The following is a 5,849-nucleotide window of genomic DNA, read 5'->3' as shown; positions in this document are numbered from 1 at the left end:
CGAAACACATATAATGCTTCTTATGCTGCTTCCACCTCAACTTGCTTTAGGAACTCTGGTGTAATTCCAGCTCACAATCTCTGTAGATATCGCTTAAGCCATGTATATAAGCAAGAAATCCACAGGAATATCAAGAATATACGTAACCTATCCCATTTACAAGACAGAACTCCAAGTTACCTTACAAGACAATTCGAGGATTGGTCAGTACCAATGTCATGTTCAAGTTACGGGAAACAGTGCCTTTAGTACACAATACCAACTCTTTTGAATTATTATAATTCTGTCCGTTTTGACCTCTTCACGGCAACCTACAAGGACCTCCGGCAGATCTTTTTCGTTTCGTTAACGAGTACTTAGTCTGTATCATATTAAATATATATGTATATGTTTGCATATCAATAATATGTTACGTGATGCCGCCACTCTGCCAAAATAAGGGATTGTGGACCCGTCAAGCTGTCCAAAGACAGCTTTTTTTTCTACAATCCCCCATCTGTATTTGATGGCAAATAAAGATTTTCATTTCATTTCATTTCATAGATATATTTGGCCCGTGACAAGTCGCTTGCCGTCGGACCAGAGGCGGTGAGGCCCAAAGCAAAAGGTGGGCCGTGCTCTTCACTTGCATGAGTATCTACGCTGTTCACATCGAAGTGATCGAGAGAAAAGACACCTCAAGTTAATGCTCTCCGAAGATTCTTCGCCATAAGGGACCCCGGCAAAGCAACTGAGGTCCGATCGGGACGAATTTTGTTGGAGCGTGCTCACAACTAAAACTGGACAGCAGTGGCCCAGACCATGAGAAGCTAGGATCATTCCTGTCAGACCAAGGATGCACTTGGGTATTCAAACTCTCTCCTGCTTCTCACATGGTAGTAGTGTGGGAAAGAATGATAGGAGTCGCACGGCGAATTTTGGACTCCATGCTTCTTGATAGTACCTCTCGTCGCCTTACTCACGAAGTCTTGGTAACCTTCTTGGCGGAAGTCTCGGGGATCATAAATTCCCGACCCCTCGTTCCTGTCTCAACGGACCCCGAGTGCTGGGAAGTGCTGACTCCTTCAACGATCCTGACCCAGAAAGTCGGCGGCAACACAGTGCGACCAGCCTTCGGTGAAAAGAATATGTATCGGCGACAGTGGCGGCAGGTTCAGTGGCTGGCCGACGCCTTTTGGTGCCGTTGGCGACGCGAGTTCCTTACCACCCTGCAGAGTCATCGGAAGTGCAGGGGAAAACTCGAAATCTCAAGGCAGGTGACCAGTGCTCCTGAGCGACAGCCAAGTTTATCGCAACGAGTGGCCTATGGGACTCATTGTGAACGCCATCGCGAGTGCGGACGGCAGGGTGCGAAAGGTCGAGATCAAGACGGCGACGCGGGGAGTGATAAAGACGGTTCTCCGTCCTGTGACTGAGACAGTCCTGCTTATTCCGTGAAGCAGTTCTGCTTATTCCCCGTCTGGTTATATGTATAACCAGACGGGGAGTGTGCTGTCCCGAGTCCAGTTTGAATATCCCGCCGGTGCCAGCTTCATCTGCGAACACTGGACTTCTCTTCTCCCTGCTCTTTCTCTTCCTTCCTCCCGTGCGCCTTCCCTCTCGCCCGCGCGCTTTCTCCCTCTTTACACCTCCCTCCGGGGTTTCATCTTACGTAACTCGTCTCTCTTTCGTTCCTTACCGCGCTGCACGACTGTAGCAGCACCGCGTTTTTACAGGTTGTAAATGCCTGGATAAATGTTGATTTTCCTTGTGTTTGCGACCTGTCATCTATCTGAAGAGTGGCCGCAGCCCCAACGCGTGCCACGGAATCAGAATAGTGGTGTATATTAAAAATTATGTTGTGAACGCTCCGTCTTCACTAGGGCGAACGCTCTGCCTTCACTAGGGCGAACGCTCTGCCTTCACTAGGGCGAACGCTCTGCCTTCACTAGGGCGAGGCCCTGTCTTCACTACGGCGAACGCCATGTATCCCGAACGCTAAGCGCACGCTCCTCACGCTTTCTCTCGTCCCTTCCTCCTGTCCTTACCCTCACCAGGTCACCTATATAAGCTGGCTGACCGGGATGAATAAACGCGCTTTCTATCCCCAGCGTCCGTTTGTGTTCCATGGAAGCACGGCACGCGCAATGCGCGTACGAGCCTTGTAACAGTGGCGACGAGCGCAAAGCGAACCCACGACAAGTGCCAACCTGAAACGTCGGTAAAGGCTGAGTCACTGGACACAACCATCTCGGCCATGGCACATCACCAGCTTCCCAGAGTATGACGAACGCTGTGACAACTGGAGAGCCTATCTGACGAAAGTTGAAGCCTACTTCGAAGCAAATGGAATAGAAGATTCAATGAAGAAGAGGGCGTTGCTCATTTCTGCACTGAGCACAAGCACAGTACAAGTACTTTAAGGGACAGTTCCACCGAAGAAGCCTAATGCGCTGAAGTACGAAGAAGTAATTCAAGTCATAAGTGCGTATTTTGACCCAAAACGCCACGAAGTGACGGAGCGCTCCCGCTTTTTCAACCGGCGTCAGCTGGAAGGTGAGTCTGCTCATACATTTATTGTTGAAGTTCACCAAATAGCGGATGGCTGCCACTTCGTAAGCATGCTCGACGGAATGCTTCGCGACAATATAGTATACGCCGTCAGGTCTAGTGTCTGCAAAAGCAGTTGCTGGCGAAAACAGACCTCCCCGTGAAGTAAGCCGAAGCGATAGCGCTTAGCTCCGAGGCAGCAGAAAAGGACGCTAACGCGATTTCTTCAGGCTTGACGGCCGTAATGAAAACAAACGCGCGGAGACGGACCAGCGAGGAGCCGGTATTAGAGTGTGGACGGTGGGGAAGCACAAAACACAATGGAAAGGCGTGCAGCTGGATTAAAGCTCGATGCTGCCGCCGCGGCAGGTTCGGGCACCTTGCGAAAAAGTGCATTACCGACGACAGCAAGGAACGCCAGAAAACCCTTTCTCAAGGCAGGTCAAGCCAAGCTTTAAATGTAACAGAGGAAGCATTGGATGACGCGGCCGACAGCATGCACATCTGGACTTTGGTTGCGTGTCGGAAGTCTCAGTTGGAACCTGCGATTCGCCGAACGTTCACGTGGTGTGACAGCAATATACCGATGATTGTCGATACTGGTTCAGCTGTGTGTGTTGTGCCTAGGCAACGTTTTGAGCAGCACACGAAACAGTGGCCACCATTATCACTGTGCAACATAGAACTTTCCTCTTACCTAGCGACCTTGCGAACAAGACAGTCTACCTCCTTGTTGTACCTGTAAGTCTGCGCGGAGAAGTTCTTCAGGCCTGACACGACGAGCCGACAGCTGGACATCTCGGGTTTTCTCGCACCCTCTGCCGCATTCAAGACAAGTATTACTGGCCCCGACTGACTGCCGATGTCGCACATTATGTGAAAACCTGCCGAGATTGTCAGCGACGACAGACCCCCCCCAACCCGACCACCAGGAATTCTGAACCCCACTGAACTCACCTCAAGGCCCTTTCAGCAGATCGGCATGGACTTGCTTGGCCCGTTCCCGAAATCAACATCTGGAAATAAGTGGATCATTATAGCGACCGACTACCTCACCCGCTACGCCGAGGCGAAATCCCTACCGAGCGGAAAATTCTTCTGCGACACGGCGCCCCTGATGTGCTCATCACTGACAGAGGAACAGCATTCACGGCGGAACTGACGCAAGCCATCCTCCATTACAGCCAAACCAGCCACCGGAGAACACCTGCATACCATCCGCAGACCAACGGACTGACCGAGCGCCTCAACAAAACCATCGCCGATATGCTCGCCATGTATGTCGATGCCGAACACAAGACCTGGGACGTCATCTTGCCTTAGGTAGTCTTCGCCTACAACACTGCAGTGCAGGAGACCACCCAGATGACGCCTTTTAGGCTCGTCCATGGCAGAGAGGCCACGACCATGCTGGACGCCATGCTACCGAACGTTAACGTGAAAGATAACGTCGCCGTCGCCGCCTACCTACAACGTGAAGAAGCCCGAAGACTTGCCGATTAAGGATCAAAGACCAGCAGCGGTGAATTGGGCAGCGAAGTCCTCCCTGACCAAATGACTGCATCCCAGCGACGCCGCGTGCGACCCGAAGTATTCCATGTTGTACGCCTAAAGCCCTATCATGCACGCTAAAGGACGCCTTGTTTCCACATTCGGTGCTTATTTTTGCACAATCCGTTTTTGATTATTGATTGTTGATTATGTTCTAAAGCATCGAGTCGATGGTTCTTTGAGAGCGGAGTAATGCAGCGAATCTTTGTAGCGTTTGTTTGTTGTGTTTATTTGTTCATGCTTCATGGCTGCCGGCACGCCGCTTTATCTTTTCGTTTGTGACGCAAGACGCGTCTAGAATTATCTCGATTGATCGCATCCAGGCGGACCCGATTCTACTTTGTGCCAGAAAGTTCTAGAACCTTCCACGCTTTATCTGGATGGTTCGCTATCAGCTTTAAAAATAGCACGGCCGACAGCGGCGGGTATTCTGTTCGACGACCGCCGAGCACGCTTGTTGCTACGCCGCCGCCGCGTGATTCAGTTCTTTGCGGGCGCAAGTCAGCCCGGATAAAGCGTTTCGTTTCGAAGACGTTCTCGCTGTTTTCCTGTTCGCCGTACTGCGGTCACCACTATGTGACAATATCGTCAGCGCAGAGTGCGTGTTTTATGCCCTCCACCTGAGCCGCTCGGCCGGGCAGGTGAATCATGGCGATGTTGAAAAGGAACGGCGATGTTGAAAAGGAACGGCGATAACACCGCCCCCTGTGGTGTACCTCTTGTACCCATAGAGTACGGGCCGCATTCCTAGTCCTCGATCCGGAGGAACAGCTGACGCGCAGAGAGGAAGTCGCTGACATAGGCGACGACCTTCGCCCCGCAGTTAGTGGTGTTCAAGTTAGTATGATACCATGTTTAACAATGGCCAGGCTGTCCTTGCGTGGGAGGATCAGCAGGGAAGCCTAGGAGGATGTGGTCCAGGTTGGCTTTCGATTCTCCGCAGAGAGCGCACTCTAGGGAAATAGGGTGGAAGTGGGATAAAAGCTGAGGGGTAGGAAGAGCTCGGGTGTGGTGTCTCCTCCTGAGAATTTGTTGGGAGTCGGATAGGCGGGTGTGGGGACCGGGGTAGAGTCGACGGGTGAGGCGTGCTTATTGAGTCAGTTCTGAGAACGCGTGTGCCCGCTCCCTAAAGAAATCCCGGCTGGGGTTGCCATTCTCACGGTAAATAAGTCATCGCGCTATGTTATCGGCGGCCTCATTTCCGCGATTGCCAGAGTGAGCCGGCGCCCACACGAGCTCAATAGGGCAATCGAAATTTAGTGTGCACATTCTCAATATCTGCCAGACCTCTCCAACCCTACGCGCTACCATCGTACCACGTGCTAACACAACCCCCCTCTTTTCCGCGGTCAAGCCAGACCTCGCCAACCCTGGGCGCTACCATCATCCAATACCACGTGCTAACACGACCCCCCTCTTTTCCGCGGTCAAGCCAGACCTCGCCAACCCTAGGCGCTACCATCACCCAGTACCACGTGCTAACCGACCCCCCTCTCTTCCGCGGGCACGCCGACGAAGACGTCGACGACTGGCTCTCCACGTTTGACCGCGTGAGCCGCCATAATAACTGGGACAGCACCACTAAACTGTCCATGGTCTTCTTCTACCAGTGGGGTGTTGCCCTTCAGTGATGTAGGAACTGTGAAGCAATCCTTCCGACTTGGTCGCGATTTATAACTGCCTTTAGGGTGCATTCGGCCGGCCTGCCGTTCGATAGCTTTGCTCCGAAGAACGGCTCTGTGGTCTCGCCCAGCGGATGCTGACCGCGC

The sequence above is a fragment of the Amblyomma mixtum genome, chromosome 2 (assembly GCF_055824585.1).
Source record: "Amblyomma mixtum isolate Tamu chromosome 2, ASM5582458v1, whole genome shotgun sequence".
Lineage (NCBI taxonomy): Eukaryota > Metazoa > Arthropoda > Arachnida > Ixodida > Ixodidae > Amblyomma > Amblyomma mixtum.
The sequence above is the reverse complement of the archived record's forward strand: the minus strand, read 5'-3'. Positions refer to the sequence as shown.